Here is a 17,685-nt window from a genome sequence, read left to right as displayed (position 1 = left end):
TGATCATTTTACATTATCATCATCATCATCACAGTTGAAACCGGAAATGTGGCATATACATTAGCCTAATGTATGCTTACATTTAAATTTAACTTTTTTATTTGCTGTGTTTATTATAAAATACATCAATTCAACCCATTATGATAAACCTAATGTTAATGAAAATTAGTTAATTGGTTAACGCGGGTAGCCTATACATTTTAATAGGCTATTTGATCTATTAAAGTTGGCATTGTGATTATATTTTGAGTAACGCTATGAATTAGCTAGCAGTTTATAAAATCTTGCCTCAAAATTCAGAAATAATCATCATGACAACACACTTGTTCTAAGACGATAATTACGTTTGTTTTAAATAATCTGATGTTGCTGTATGTGTGAGCGCATGCTAAATTAGTGTTACACAAGGGATGTGCTTTTTATATCAACATCCACGTAAAAGTCAACGCGATTGAATCTACTTAGGATACTGAAGCGTGAAATTTAGTTTTTAAAAAATATAAAAACAAATAAATAAATCCAAATCCTTTAGAGGATTCCAGTTCCAGTTCTTTGTACTGTGCTGAGTCTTCTGTCCCCGGTTCAATCCGACTGGAATATTTGCCTGGGCTTTCGAGTAGCTCGTTCTGCTTGTTGGTTACATTGTATCAATCTCCCAGCATTGAGAGATACAAACAGCCATCAAGATATATTAGAGATAGCAACAGCAAAACGGAGTCAAGGATTTTAACTGGGGTGGAAACTGCCTAAATATACTGGATTTTACTACCCGGGAGGCCGAGGAGACCTGCTTTACTTTGAAACGGGCTTGAAATTGAACCCCCCAAAATGCCCATTTTAGCCGGTATTTTCCTATTTTGAACGGGATCTCAACGTGTGAAGGCTGCAGTCTACTGAATTGGCCTTTCCCTTGCTGTTGGATTTCTTGGGAGTACACTGATTGATTGTGTTTATTTTGAGAAAACTCTGGCCCTTCTATTTGTTTTACCCTTACTATCTGGATCTATGGAGTGTACTTAAATATTCGTTGGATCGGGGTCTGCAAGTGGGGTAAGTTGTATGATTTTTATCCTTTTTAATGAGAAGCAGTCAGTTAGCTGGTTAGCAAGCTAGCTAGCTATGTATTGACTGCACGCTTTGCCTTGGCGAAAAGCCCTTTGTCTGGGAGAGCCAGGAGTATTTTAATCATAACGCCAGCGAGTATTAAACACTTCGTGAGGTATGTTTGAAAGCCACGAAATTGTGAACTGAATACTTTAATTCCAAATTTAGCGAGTATTTCGTTTGGATTAGCCAGGTTGCTAGCTCCAGAAATACACATTTCATCATGGTCGCCTCAGAAGACATTGTCGGGCATGTAACGTTAGCTAGCTTGCAGGCTAGTTAGCTAACATTAGTTCACAGTTTTATCAAGTTTTTTTCCACACGAGATGTATACATTTTGAGGTGTCTGTCTGTTTGTAAAACATGTTATGTGGAAGGTATAAATGATTTTATTAGGCATATCAATACCAATTTAGTGTGACTTTTTGTTTAAACTTGGCTAGCTAGCTAGTAGCCCCAAATCACAGCTCTGTTTCCTGGGACGACCTATTGGAGTGGCTAGCTAACGTTAAAGCGGAGAGCTTGATCAAAAAACGTTACAAGCAACGTCTATTTTTTTTTGCAGGCCAGTAATTTAGCTGTACATAACCATCTGGCTATCTTTCCAGTAAATGCGGCATAGTAGCTTACGTCGACTAATATCAGACTACGAGTAAGCTATTCCTACTAGCTAGCGTTAGCTGGCTTGGGCCTTGCTGTTGCACCGCTGTGCATTTGTGGAAGGAGAGAGAGGGTCGTTCTTTGTCAAGGAAAACGCGGTCACTTTAAAGATTTCAGTACATATGCAGTGCCTATATGGGTCTGGTGGTTGCTCGCTGGTAATCGCATATATTTAAAATATTATTTTGTAATGTATTAGTCGTGTTTGTGGCTGCCCCTCGTTGTACGTTAAACACTGATCGGCATGTTCAAGGCGCGGGGTTGGAGACACATCGCACACAACACCAGCGACCAAACGCGTTGGTGAACTGCTGTCCAAGGGAAGGATTAGAATTGGTGCCAGTCATTCTGATGTATTTTTTTTTTAGATTTTAAATGGCCAGTTTTGGATTCACGTTATATCTGTGTTGAATCTGCAACATAACGACAGCAAGCAAACGAGCATAATTATTTGAATTAATTTTGAGATGAGGCATTGGCATGCTACAATTTGACGTATTGCCACACATTTCTTGCTTGTTAGGGATTATTAAATGTTTAGCAATCCAGCAACTCACGGGTACCGTTCTCGGTGTAACCATACATTAGAGCCTTTCTGAATAGTCAGGCATTATTAGCTTTTTCTAACGTGTTTGATTTTATTAGTCGTCTAGCCAATTGGACAATAACAATAAAGCTTTAACTAGCTTAAGTTATTAACGTTAGTATAGCAAGCTACGTGCCTTTCTTGAAAGTCTCCCTGTGGAAATATTAGAGACAAGAACTATTGCTAATTTTGTTTTTAGTATTCCATTTGCAGGCAAGATTCAATGTTTTCCTTAAATTATCAAGGGTACTGGTTAGCCAGATAGCAACGTGAGGTGGGTCTTTAGCTATAGCTACTTTTTCCTTGACTTGCACCAATTATTTCATGTCACTCAGCGTGCCGAGTTTTTTTCCTACTTACATATCCTTTAAAACGTCTACATTTGCCTGTCCACTGGCTTGCTAATTGTTGCTATTTCAGTCAATGCCTCTAATGGCTGGTCATAAACCGGTAATGCAGTGAAGATCATTTTTTTGCTTCGTGTCTTGAGGCTACGAAGTGTATTTTTAGAGTAACCCACTTTCTTCCTTCCCATAGGTCGGTGACGTCCAAATAAGACACAATGTGTAATTAAGGCAATCGTTATTTTGAGTGCCTTTTAGTTGTCCTGATTTTCATTATGGTCAGTTAATTTAGCCATAAATTAACCAGAATTAATATCTGGATCTACTTAGTGACATTGTTGGTCTCGCTAGTTACTAGAATTGTTTTGTCGTGGCTGATGCTCTTGCCTTTTTGAATTTTTTCACAACCCCAATAATGCATAGCCTATAATTTAAAAATTTCTTTCAGAAACTGGTTGTTTGATTTATTATGGGCAGCGCCCAGAGAAAATCTTGGGTTATTATCTGGTATGTATTTCAGTCCTTCATCATCAAGGGGTCAACTGAGCCTCTCTTTGAAGCCAGGAATCAAACAATAATCAAATTAATTGCATCATTCATCTCGGTTAATCATGAATTCCCACTTAATCGGGCATGTGAGAAGAATGACAGAACAAAGTTTATGTCAATTTTACTTCTCGCGTCAGTCCCGGTGTGGTGTGTTGGAGAGTGCAGCTGAGTCCCCGGAGAGCACTAAAAAGGTTTAAGCTTTTCTGTTGCTGTGTTGGGTGTTTTAAAACATTGATGTTTATCATTCTGTCTGCGCTGTGACCTTCTGTGCCAGTCACATGAGGTCAGTCATCTCTCACCGCGTTGCACAACCGGAGAGAGCCGTTTTTCCAAGCTGTTAATATCAGCTCAAGGGTACAGGGTCTGATGTTCACCTATCTGCACGCCTGAAATAAAACTCAGCCTATTGTGAATGGTGCTCAACAGCAGAATACCCCATCTGGCATTGCCTGACTTAGGAGGCAGTCCTATTGGTAGAGAAATGCCTTCCCAAGTGTATTGGTCTCTCAGCTGTTCTGTAAAACTTCATTTTCCTGTTCTGACAATGTTTTGCCATAGTCGGCATGTAAAACTACATGTTATTTTGAGTGAGTCACTTTTTTAAGAGGAATATTTGCACCGACCAGTGCCTCAGTTAAATCATAAATTAAATCATTTGCCTCTCTTCCCTTGTGCTTTTTGACAGCCATTTCCCTCTTGCTTCTGTCCATCTCAAGTTTTTTGTCTCTAAGTGCTGTTCTATTGTAATCTTTTTCATGTGGTCGAAAGGTAAATTGCAAGATGTGCAAAATGAGCTACATTTGTCAGTATGCAGTAGGTTGAACATTATTTTATATTAGATGCTTGTGGTATCCATGTTTCACTTCCTCTAGTCATACCTGGAACAACATCATTTTATTGTTTTGCATTGATCAGCACCTCATAATTGGTATCCAGTTGTATAATTAATTGTGTGTCTGTGCTCATTACCAAGTGATTTCAGAACTTGGAGAGCAAGGGACACCTACAAGGACACCTGGAGGAAAACACCTTAAATTCTGCTTGACAGCCCAGAGTAACTCTGGGCCATAATCATGGGTTACATTCCATTTGAAAGCAAATATGTCAGTCTAGCCATTTCTAGCATTGAGTTCTTAATCAGACATTTTTGTTTACACTTTGTAAGACTTCGGTGCCAGCCTATATTTGCTAATGATGCCAAAGCATTTTTTTTGTATTTGTAATCTAAAATCACAGCTATCACATTTTATCGCATTTCATTCTTGGCTAATTACTGTGCACTTCTGGTGAATTTCTAGTGATGAACGTAGCCTCTGAATTTTGTTTTGCTTTATACATTGTAAATTCTAAAAAAATGTTTTTTTTTTAAATCAGTGATCAGATTTAATATCAGGTAGCCTATAGTTAAGGCTAGCACTTAACCATCTCATAGTATACATTCTGGTGAGTTCCCTGGCATTACATTTGTGGTTCCCTATGGAACTGCAAGGTCAGTGTTTGTTATGCTGCCTGATAGTCTGAGTGTAACCGTTCAGAAATGGGTTACTCAGTCCACTTACGAATGACAGATTTGGAGGCCATAGATGATGGGATTTTGAGTATATTTTTCAAATACTGCCACAAATGGAATGGTGAAGGTGAAGATTCCGTTAGATTGCAGTGGGTAGTAGCTGGGGGCCTATGACCTGAGAGGGCTGGTGCTGTGCCATTCTCATGCTACTGTGACATTGAGGTTCTGCTGTATTAGCACTACTGGAACTGTGCCAGTTGCCTGCCATCTTTTTCCCTTTGCAGGTCAGCTTTGTACCTAAATTCAGAAAAAGTTGTACAGTTCCCATTATATGTGTAGTCATCTCCTTTTTTTGTTACTGTGTATAACTATTGCATACAGCTGCATAAACTGTCAAAATGGGCGGAAAATTCCATGTTTAAAGGTGCAGATTATTGCAGATTGTATTTAGGGGTAATTGCCTTAATCCCTATGATTTGGTCCTCATGTTTTGATGCCTCGAAGGCCAGGATTAGATTGGCTCCATGTAGGCCTGTGAGACTATTTTTGACAAACAGGGCTTCCTAATGAATGCTTCATTTTGCTAAGTGAATACAGATTGATTCTGAATTAAGAGTATTAATGATGATTGATTTAGAAAAGTGTGGAAATATTACATATAAAAAGAATTTCAATGTCCCCTCAAGTGAATTGTTTGGGTGAGTGTTCTTTATTATATAAGATTGGGTTTCTCCACCCATAATGTTTTTGTCTGAAGTGGTTTTCTTAAATAAGTTACAGATTGAAAGCCTAAATTATCCCCTCAAAAATGGCAGTGAATGTTCCCTTCCTGATGATTGGTATTGTGTGTGGAATGCCCTTCTAGCATATCTGTGAACAATACAATGTACTTTGACCGAAGGAGCATTATTTAGTGCTGACATTAATTGCTACACATTGTATATGGTGTGGATTAAAAATTGCACAATTTATTTGGATATTCTTGAGGTCCTGTTGGATTCGGTTTTACCAGTGTGAAAATGCCCTGACTGTGTTAGACTGAATTATTTCTTTGGTGGATACTGCCTGCTTCAGAGTGCTGGATATTTCTCTTCCTTACCACAGCATCCTTAAAAATCACCAGCCAATTGTCCCTAACTCCTCTCGAGATAATGCGATGAGAAAAATCCAAGCAGCAATAAAGATGATGTTTTTTGGTCCCTCAGTTTCGTACACGTGCCTACTCTTAAATGTATTCAGCAAATGAGCCTGAACTGCTTTACACAGATGTTTAGTTTATCAGATGCACTGAGGTGTTAAGCATTTCCTGGATGCTAATGAGCTTGTAAATAAGACCATCAAATACTACTGCATAGACAAGTGCATTCCATCACGTCGCATCACAAAGCAAGCACTTCCCCAGTGATTGTCACATTATTAACCAGGTGATCAGTGTTATTGCTGTTGGTTTCAGGCCAACTGGAGGTTCCAGGCAAACTGTGCCTTGGGTTTTGCTGCCAGATCTGTAACAAGAGCGTTCAGGACCACGAGGCAGAAATTGCTTCCTTTTCCTTACGACAAGCTTTTAAAAATGTTTTAAGAAGTCTATTCCTACCCTTACCACAGGATATTCATTTTCCAATTGTCTAATTGTGTAATCGTTGCTTTATATTAAATAAGATTAGCAGATAACGGTTGCCTAGCAAAGCATAGTGAAACATCAGCAGCAATGCATAGGATATAACTGGATATTTGAAAATGGTTACAGTGCATGTGGTTGCAGTGAGCGGTTATGGTCCGGAATAAAACGGGTAACTATACATACGCATAATAGCCTACTGTTTGGGTGCCATGATGTTAAGTATGATTCTGAGCCTGTGGTTTAACCCCTGTTGTGGAGTGGCATGGCAGTATACTGCACTGCACTGTTGCTGTAACATTTATGCTCTTGTTGCTTTAATTTGATTATACAACCAGCCTCCTCCTGTCCCTGAAATATTAAAAACTCACAAGACTGAAGTGATTAGTAAATAAAATGAAAGTAGCTGATTAAAGCCTTTCATTTTTTATTTGTTTAGAATTTTAATACATTTATTACCTTTCAAATTTCATAGAAATACAATTGACTGAATGTCATGCAGCCTGTTGATTCCATTTTGGGGTAGGCTGTGTTCAGAAATGCTAAAAGATAAAACTTTAGTCCTGTCCCATTGTTTAGTCTTCGACTGACTGGACTTAGGCCTAATTACCTTGAGAACCAGTTTTTTTCCCCCCTCGTGTAAAATACAGTGCATTGCAACCAAAACGTTTTTTTATTTGGTTTGGCGGGCACCCTTATTCGGAGTGACTAACAGTGCTTGCTCACAATTTGTGGCTTACATTTTCTGAATTGGTCCTCCATTATAGTTAATTTGACCTCTCTCCATCACTAAGCTGGACTTAAGTAGTGGGTTGTCTCATACCACTTTCAAATGTGTTTTAATACAAACGTAACAGCCCTGCTCCGATCCAGATTTTAGGCCTGTACAATGGAATGGCCCAACTGTCTTATGTTTTGCCTTTGTAGATCCTGTACCAATGAGACTCATCTTCTCTTTTTCTCTAACAACTACCCAATTCAGTGTCCCACTCAGGAGTCAATGGACAGCAAATTGTAGATTGTTCAATTTGATGAGAACAGTTGCATTATGAAGAGAGGAGGAGTTGGAGTGCACTGAGGTTTTGTTCAGATTCCTTGATGAAACATCTCATTAAAGGGAGGGAACTCAATTGATGCTATTCCATTGAAAACCTTTGCACCTCAGGGAATTGAGTGAAAGCCAATTGGTTACTCATGCTGTGAATACCTGTTTGAGAGGAGACATGTTTTCAGGTAGGATCACATGCAGAGCAATAAGCCAAGGACCTAAAATCATATAGTGTATTGTTTACTTAGCTTTCAAAACCTGGCCACACACAGACAGCTGTCATTTTGGAGGTGCTGCATGGTTCACAGGCTGTTGGACGTGGAGTAGAGGACATAAGTCTGCATGCACTAACCTATTAATTGAGCCGTCAATCCGACAGTCTAATTCTGCTTCTCTGCCACTCTTAAAATAGGCTTGTCAATCTGTAGTTTAAAAATTCAAGCCTCCACCTCCATCTTGTCTGTCTTGATAAATGACCTGAATTCACCCAAAACAACTTGGGCAGCATTAAAGTGATTTTTTTCTCTCTCTAGTGGATAACAACCAGAATTCCATTTCCAAAGAAAATGTAAAGGTTATCTGGCATCATTGTAATTAAAACAAAAACAAGTTCTTTGCAGTGTTATGTACATGGCTGATTTATAGCAAGGTAATGAGTATTAGGTTTTAAGCCATTGCTCCTCTGTATTTGTTCTATGTGTCTGTAGGGTTATACTCTTTATCTGTCAATCAAACAAGAAGTCATAGCAGCCTTCAGGAAGTGTGAGAAGTGTATAGGCTATTCATAGCAAGAATGTGCTGTATATAATAAGGTCCACAGTAGGTTTATGACTGTAAATAAATCTAGAGTTGACTGTGAATGTGGTTTTGACTCCAACATTCTGGGTATTAATTTTTCACGTTTGTTCATTTTAAATTGGCCACCCATGCATTCTGAAATATCACCTGGCTTTTGCAGTATGTTTACAGCAGACCTAAGTGACTACAATGCAATACATATAACCAATGCAATGCTTTAAACCTAGAGATTTCCAGCATTCTTGTCATAAATACACCTGCTTTGTATACAAGTGAGCTAACGCCATATCCTGGGAGCGTGAGTCAACAGGGCACACAGGTTTTGAAACCGTAGCAAGTGATGGTGTGTGTCACCTCCTCAGGATGTGGCTACAGTTATTACTACAGGCACTGCCAATCTTGCTGTTTTCTAGACAGTTCGCTTGGAGGCTTTGGCATGCTTTCTCTTTTGGAAAGTGATTGCTATTCTTTCACCTTCTGATTCATCTGAAACATCTTGCGAGTGGATCAGTGTGTGCTTAGTTTCACGTTGGCTGAAATCTATTTGCTGCAGGAAGTGCTTGGTGTACTTTCCTCTGTCAGAAGCCAGTGCCTGAGAAAACATATTGGTGAATCTTGGCCAAATATGCAGATTTAAAACACACCAATATTCAGTTTTTATACTTTCAAACAATACCCATTTAGCTAAGTATTCTACAGGGAGTTTCAGTCTCCTTAGTACTCCACAGTAATTACTAGCTAGTTTTCACTTCTTTTCAATTGATTTATTGTAGGGTTACAAGTGTACCGTTGCCATCCGATGTAACATCTGTGGACTGCTTCTTACTCGGACCGTGCACACACTGGAGTTGGTCTGTGAATCCATCTCTTCAGAGGAAGGCTGAGAGGCTGATGCCTCAGATAGCCCCTGTGTTCACTTCACTCAGCCTGAATGGAACAAAAAGCCAATTAAAACACCATATGTTGACCAGAATTCCAAAATCACCCATTCTGTTGTTTCTTTCAGGCCACCTGGACATTTCTTTCCATTTATCTTACTTAAGTTCTTGGTTGTGTTGTTTGTGTTTATCAAGGCGGATGGTTAGACAGAAAAATGATTGGCCTATATTTTGGATGGAGCCATTTTGCCATTGGCTCATAATGTGGATTTGAATCTTCAGGCCATTTTGTATTTCTTCTTCATAGGCTCTAAGGCTGCTTCCTGCTGGTCAGGTTCCACAGGAAACCGCTGGCCTGTTGGAGCCTCTGCCACTGAATGTAGCTGAATGCCCATTCTCATTGACTGTTGGCAGCTGTATTTTATTGATTTTTGAATCAGAATGTATGCATTTCTAGCTCAAAAAGATTATGAAGATACAGTCTTATTACATAGGGGCTCTGAACCGATCTGTGCTACTGAGGATGCGCAGTTTCAGCAAGCAGCAATTATAACCACCTTGCCCTGGCTATTACTAAAACGGACTGAAGTCATGCTGTAGCCTGTGTTGCAGGCTACAAATACCTTCAGAAAAATGTTTGGTTGTCAGGCATGTCACCTCTTGGTTTGAAACTTAAGTGGCTCCTTGATGGTGAGCAAAAATAGGCAACCACTCCTGCTATTCCAGAGACCAGCACATTCTCAGAAAAGTTCTTGTAGCTGGTTGGGTAGTGTAAAAATACAGGCAATTTCAGTTAAAACCCTGCTTCAGTATTAGTTTAAAATACAGCAGTGCATTGCTGAACCCGATTGAGGGGATTTAATTGAACATTCAAGTATCATGCAGTACAGGTTATTCGGGGTGGAAATTGCTCAGAAGTGCCTGTAAGCAGTTCAAGCGTTGGTAACGACTCGCTGAATTTTGAGCAGGAGTCAGCCAGAATGTGCTCGCACACCCAAGGATGGGGATGTAAGCAGCGACTGTGAACCCCTGTGGGACTGCATCAAAGCAGAGCTTTCTGCTCGCAGTAGAGCTGCGGAGATGCGGCGAACGTGCGCTCTTCATCTGCCTTGCTTCTCCCCTCCGTGAGCAGACAGCGTCTCTGCTGTGTCCCCAAATCCAGGGCGTGTTGTCCAAGCCTGGCTGGGAGCCTGAGGCACACACAGGAAGCAGGCCTCCCTCTGGCACTGGGTCTCATTAGATGGAGCAGTGTCGTTTAAAGGTAATCACCAGTCTCAAACTTGTTTACAGCCCTCTTTATTGCTCCAAATCATCGACTGAGTTTTGCCAGTAGGCTTGTGACTGTGCCTGAGACTTGGTGTTGCAAAGAATTTGTCCCAGGTTAATTTTCTAAATTCAGGAATAATGCAAAACCACATGTAAACATTCATGGCAACTACTAGCCTATTTATTTTGTAGTTCTTTCAAGGGATTTCGTCTGTAGCCTGTGAACCTCCCCAGGGCATACATATAACTGTCGGCACACTTGGCATTTCCTGTTTATCTTAAAACTACAGAATACCTAAGAGCAATCAAAGCTTTTAATTAACACCTTTTCTCAGGGTGTGTATGAAATTATACTGGATTTATTATGTGAGGATTATTCTCAAATGTCGGTCATTACATGCTCAATACTAAAGCATACTCAATCCTGTGCCCGAATTTGCAGAGGCGTAGTCTTCCAAGTGGCCATAGTTGTCACTTTTGATGTAGCTTTGTGACCAGATCCTATATAATGGCCTGCTCCATGGCTTAATCACCCAGATTTATTCTTTGGTCTCTGCGGTTTATTTTTGATTGTGTTATAGCATTTTATTTAGAAGGCATCTTCAGCTAATTATTTTCATGGTTCATGTTTGGAATTCATTGACAGACATCTTGTTCTGATCTGATGTGAGGTTTCTTTTCGGCATTTGAACTGGGCTCCAGCATGGCAGCATTCTATATCAAAGGGAGTTTTGTCAGGCTGAAATTTCCACTTCAAGCCTTTATGAAACTGACCCACTCGGTACGTTTATGGTTCTTTTTGAAAAAATCTGAATCAGATGTTCAATAACCCTTGGTTCAGATCTGTTGTTTTGTGTTTCCACATCATTGTGGTAGAGAAGGACCCACTGAATCCTGTCATTCTGTTGTGTAGGGTTTAACATGGCCTGGTTCTTAACTGTAGAAAAACACCCAGCACTCAGACTTTCTCTGATTTAGTCATATCTGTGTCGAATTGATATGACTAAATTTCAGGGGAAAATACTTAGAGTGTAACAGTGCTGTTCCGTTCTGAGTGAAGCTGTATTGAGTTCAACCTGCTCATTGGTCTCAGCCCATTATGAGAGCCGGCTTGTGTCAGCCAGTCAAACAGAAATTATGAAAGGCCTTGGTAATCATTTTAGCCTTCAGTACAAATGCTGCAAAGCATTTTTTGGTAAATCCATAGTAATCCTAATTCTAAGAAGAAAAAAAGCTTGCTTTGCCATAGCAAAGCATTTTTCAAAATAAGCTTTACTCACCTTAATGGTGAGATCTTAAGAATTGAGATTTTGTTGCAATATCGGCTACATAAACCTTTTTTGTTCTTTATTCATAACATTCATGTGCTATTGCTGGATGGTGCTACCGTATGAATTGGAAACTTTGTATTATGTTTGGGTTAAACTGGGTGCAGTTTTCTTGTATGCTTCAAATGATGAGTCTGATTTATGCTCCTCATGGTACATCTGTGGATGATTTGGAGTTGTAAGCCTGTTGTTTTTGATTTTTGGAAAGGTGTTTGCTTTATAGATATATTCTGTGTCTATGTACGAGGCCCAAATTAGGGGTCAGTGTTTCCATTGCTTGAACTTTCCAACACCAGCGAAGCATTAGCTAAGAGCTGGAGTAGCATTTTGCCTAAACTTAACCCACAGGGAACTCCTTAACCTCTGTCTGACTGTGAGTCACACCCTCCCTTATTGAGAGACTACATTTAGTTTACTCTGGCGTGAAATTTGCTGATTTTATTGATCTGATTTGGGAGGCCTGTCATGCCACTAGTAGGTTATTATTAGAGCTGTGACATTAGTTAATAGGGCGAGCCTGCACTTGGCAAACAGGACTTTCATGCCCTTGAGTTGTAATGTGGTTCAGTTCAACTTCGGCCAAACATATAGGCTACAGCAAGGAAGGCTGTATAAAATAAACACTTCAATTGATGAGCGGTATCGTTTGTTTAAATGACAAAATGGTATTTGCTTATGCTATTTCAATTGAGAAAAAAATTTTCCCCCCAAAATCATGTCACAGTACCATACCCATAACAATTATTTCAGTAAAGTCCTCTATTTAACATGCTTACCTCATCTCAGTTGGCTTCCTGTTTCAATGGTTCAGAATAGGGCTATCAAATGTTGTTTCAGTATTCAAATACATTTTGAATAGGAAAAAATAAATGTTCAAATTGATCAAATTAATGTTTGAATATGTTAATCGTATGTTGAAAATCTCACTTGCCTGTTTCAAATAGTTAGGCTACTTCTTGCTCCTGAATGACCCAATTTTTTCACTTGTGCATTGCCACTTAAACTAGTCAGAGAATTTTGTTCACACTCACACTCTAGGTATCAACATGGCTAGATAGCTTAAGCCAGCTTTGTTCACACAAGGCTCCCATTATGTTGGTTACATAGGCTTACAACCAATGTAATGTTAAGCCATGTAGCCTAATGTCAACTGGCTAAACAGCTTGCTACCTGTGCTAATTAACTGTATATCTAGTTAGCCTGATAGGCAATTGGGGGAAATAAGTATCTGGAATTCACTATGAATGGCATTGGAGCTTTGATTGGGATCATGTGTCATGGTGAGATAAGACCGGCATTGACCTTTTCAAGCCGTGCACACCAGCGGTGTGTTTGGTATGGGAAAGCGCCTGCCTAGCCTGGTCTTGGATATCAATAAGGTTTGCTGCATTTTGTTGTTACTCAGAACTTATAAATTAAAGCAGTTGATTATGCCGTTCAATCTCCTCACTTGCTTTCTTGGGTCCAAATCGGATAGCATTTTTTAAGGTGGAAACAGCCCTGTGGCTGGCCACCTGTGTTCTAGGTATTTTCCATATCCCCACTGCTGTGTTTGTAAGCAGACCCAATGTTCTGCATATAACACACAGAGCTATATCTACTGTTTGGGCTGCAGTTAAGTTAAGAGGAAGGTGAATTTCATTGATAAACACAAAACAACACTAATCTAACTTTAAGGGCAAAGTAGCTTATTTGGGCATGCATTGTAACATGTTTCAATTTAAACTCAGTGTATATTAGGATGTCCTGTATTCTGAAGTGTTGCCGGTCTTCAACCATGTCTGGCTATCTTAAGAAGTGACCTTTAGGAAGTAATCTAGTTTATAAAAAAAAAAAAAAAACGATATCACAATTAGACGTGCCATAGCGAATATAGCCGCCCTTGTACGGAGAATGATAATTAAATGTGATGAAAACACTCTTCAATTCCATTCTGAGTTTTGCTAATTATTGGGTTTCTTTGTGAGAAGTACAGATGGTGTAAGGTCCCCTGTGCAGGCAAAATAATTCCCTGTTTACCATGGTAAGAGTTTTCTGCACCTCTTCCTCTATAGCCTTTCTTGAAAACCTTGGTGGTGTTATTCTCTACAAGCTTAAAGATGTTATCCTAATTCTCACACCAGAGGTGTGAACATTACCACCAGCTGCCATAAATCGCACCGACTTGCACCAGAGGACAATCAGTATGTTCAACACACCTACCCGCCACCCACAGGGCTGGGTGAGGGTTTTTAAAATCTCCCACTTCTCAATCAACTGCAAACGCGTTCAAGCTGTCAGAATGAAGTTTGAATTTATTTTTCATGCCATGAATCAAGAAATAAAAACAAACTTGGTATATTCATTATATGCATTTCTTCTCTCAAAAAATGGTCTGATGTTTAACTGATACAGTAATGTTCATGTGGTCACCACCTTGAATTTGGTCAAATCCTGAGAGACTCAGTTCTCCAAGAAAAATATAAAAAATACAGTGTTTTCTATTTTTTGCTACTCTATGTAGCCTGCATGTTTTTTTCGTACATGGAGCCTAACTGTGGAGAGATTTGCGACTTTGTCCCTCAGTTTGTAGGCCTGGCCTGTTGCCATTGCCATGTGAATGTAAGACCTCAGGAGGCTTGATGGAAGCAGGACTGTATGCTGACAGCATTAATTGTCCTTTACTTGTACTGAAAGCAGATATGTTACATCCCACTATGGTGTCCTGTGGGAAAGGGTAGGGGAAGGGGAGGTGGGCGGGCGAACTGAGGGGGCTGGCTATATTTAGCGCCTGGCTCACTGTTTGATCTTATTGAATCTGTCATTTAACTTTGAAAGCTGTGCTTCAACTCCCAAGTGCTGGAGTTAGGCTGGCAGTGCCCAGGGAGACGATGAGCTGATCTTGGGTGTGCCAGTTCAGAGCTGGGATTACTGTCCGGTCTTTCCACATGTTATAGGTACAAGAGACTGAACTGTGCTACTGGGCTTCTGATAGGATTTCAGTGCCATGGATCAGTGCCACCAGGGTGATGTTCTGGTTACATGCCAGCTGATGACAAACCAGATTGGAATTCTGTGCTGAAGGGGCTGTTTGATACATCTGGAAGGGCAATCTGTTACATATTTCTTGAACCATGGAAATTGCACAATCCTATTCTGAATCATATATTTTTGATATTTTTTTAAATTCAGAATTTTATTTTGAGATTACGGACTAGGGTTGATGAGTGGCTCATCCTGTTAAAGCACTGTTCTAGCTGGGCCCCACGGTTGGGTATCAAATCTGGCAGCCCCGTGGGGGAACGCACGATCGACACTAGCATCGCTCAGGGTGGGAGGGTTTCATTCGGCCGGGATGATAGTGTCTCTTCCCACCGCAGCACCCCCTGCTGGTTCATGAGATGCACCCGTTGAGATGCTGTGAAGTGTCTTCCTCTGATTCATGTCTGTGTGAACTCGACTTGTGAACTGTGTTCTGATGAGGCGTGGTGGAGGAGAGCGCATGCTTGTCTGCACTCTTCATAGATAGTGGAGGCTGCAGCAGTGAGCACTGATGAATACAATGGAATGTTCCAAAATTCTGCAAGGCGAGAGGAAGCAATAAGAACATTAAAAAGATTGTGAGTACAGCAGGTTTATCTGGCCACTTAAACTCTCCCTCCTCGGACCATGTGGTTTTACACTCTCCCTCCTCGGACCATGTGGTTTTATTGCAGCGTTTTTCACTTGAGGGTTGGTTGGTTTTTTTGATATGCTTTTAGATGCGAGATCAGTGATTAAACCATCATGATGATATTTTGCAGTTATAACTTGTATACGGGCGTTATTGATGTTAAAAAAACACAGAAATGACTAAGTGCTCAGGTGGATGATTTAGAGACATGATGCAGTGAAGATCATTGATCAAGGTGAACCTGATTGGGTGATTAAAAGAGTTCATTGCAGAACAATAATTTATTTTACCCTAAGGGTACAATACATAACTGCAATGTACTAATTCTCAGAATGAACTAACCATTTAAAGTGGAAAGATAAACAAAAAATGATGGCCTGATTAATTGAAAAAACTTTCAGGGGCAAAAATGTTCTAACTGTACATTCCTAGCTGCATACGTGTAATTTTATATTCAGTTTTATGAACAATTAGCAGCATTGTTTGACTTGTCTGAAGATGCTTTAGTTAGGAAGTCCTGCAACAGACAATAGATCATAGGCTACATCTCACAGGGATGCTGGTGATCTCTTTTTATCTGAGCTCTGCTTGGCATCCTGTCTTGAAAAAAAAACGGAACCATAATTCTGAGAGAACAGCAGTTGAACATGTTATGTGAGATCATACCCCTTACCCCCAATCTACTTTAAGGAATAACTTGACCTTCAGGGTTAACACGGTAAGGTTTTCGGTTCATACAGCTCTTAAATTATGAATCCAATAGGCTATCTTATTACATGATGATAGATCTACTTAAACTAAGACTGATTTGAAGCTTTAACTTGCTGTTAGAAAGCATGCTCTTCATATTTGCTTGTATACTGAATGGTTTTCTGCCTACAGTCTTTTCCCATAATGCCGGTTCTTTAATCCTTAGCCGGTTAGCTAATCCTTCTAACCAGCTTGGTGACTGGGTCTACTCATGAAGTTTGGAGTATTTTGTCTTGTAATTTATGTATTCAATATGTCATTTTGTTGTGTTATTTATTAATTCAGTATTTAATTTATATTATTTTCCTTTATATGAGATGAAGAAAACACTTGTGTATTATAGCCTAGTTCTTCCATTTATTTGACAAGATTGTAATTTCCAAAACCCTTGTTACCAGCAGTGGATAGGCCTACTTTCAGCAATGTAACTGCAAAAACAGGACGGAATTGGCTAGTAATTGACTTGGTACAATGTAACTGCAAAAACAGGACGGAATTGGCTAGTAATTGACTTGGTATTCCTACATGCTCGGTTATGCTCTCCTAAAGCCAAGTCTCTTCATCAAATTGCAATGCAGGAGAATACATGGGCCACCAAAGAAATTCATTTCGACTGAAAGAAATGATGCCAGTGACCTGGGCACCAATAAAAAGGTTTGCTCATCTAAAGCAAAGTTCAGTGTTAATGTGACCGCTGCTCAGTATGTTATTAGTCCCAAGAATATTCTCAACTGGAGTACTTATTGCCTCCATGCCCAGAATGGAACTGGGAACTGAATTTTTTTCTTCTTCTCTTCTACCAACTCATTTTCCCTGCAGTTAAAATAATGTAAATTGAGTTGCTTTTGAAAGCTGGCTTTGATCGTTTCCTCTGGGGAATTAAATTGAAAGTGTACTCGTGCTGCTTCTGACCGCTCACTGAACCCCTGCTTCTGACAGAAGAGTGACAAGAGGCCAGATGGTAGAGAATGAGCCTTGTACCGTGGAGAAAGAGCCTGTCTATCTGGAATTCAGACCCATGGCTTTGCCACTGACAAGCTTGGAGTGTCACCTGAAGTATTACAGTTTCATCAGTGAGGGCTCATTTGGGGAATGTCATTTCACAGTCTCTCTCCCCCCCCTTCCACTCACAGCTCAGCCTCCCATCGATCTTTCTGGAACTTTCTGCCCTGCCGCTCAACCAGGTTGGTGAACTACGTCACTCTAGACCATGGGGGAAGGGGAGGGTGTGTCTTGATTATAATCCTGGCATACCATCTGCCCACTCTGCATTTTCCTTTGCCTTGAAAGCATTATCTCTGAAAGATGATTGATGTTCAAGCTTGTAAATTTCATACAGGTGAAACTATGTCCATGTTTTTGAAATGGAACTCTCTGAGACATGCTTAGTTGGATATGAAAAGCACACACTGCGAATTGTGGCCCTAACAAAGCTGACTTTTACCAGTTTGGTACATCCAACCATAAATCCCTTGGATTTTTTCTTCTTTATAACATTCTTTTGCAGCTTAAGAACTATAGAACTCTGCTTTCTTTTCTATCAGACAAAATGATTTAATCAAGAAAAAACATTGATTATCAATTTAAAACCTTG

At 39.9% G+C, this 17,685-nt stretch overlaps 1 protein-coding gene across 2 annotated transcripts in view; it reads left to right on the top strand.

The window, feature by feature from the left end:
• Positions 1-615: 615 nt before the first annotated feature.
• The window catches only part of znf609a (zinc finger protein 609a), a 109,748-nt gene continuing 92,678 nt past the window's right edge, over positions 616-17,685 (top strand). Inside the window, exon 1 of one of the 2 annotated variants that reach the window (XM_035394980.1) lies at positions 616-1,050. The gene's annotated coding sequence lies outside the window, so the exon portion shown is untranslated. Of the gene's footprint in view, positions 1,051-17,255; positions 17,276-17,685 lie in introns of those variants that run through there. The other variant, XM_035394981.1, reaches the window with a different exon arrangement.

This window comes from Anguilla anguilla, chromosome 16 (genome assembly GCF_013347855.1).
Source record: "Anguilla anguilla isolate fAngAng1 chromosome 16, fAngAng1.pri, whole genome shotgun sequence".
Lineage (NCBI taxonomy): Eukaryota > Metazoa > Chordata > Actinopteri > Anguilliformes > Anguillidae > Anguilla > Anguilla anguilla.
This window is presented reverse-complemented; position numbering and strand designations above follow the sequence as displayed.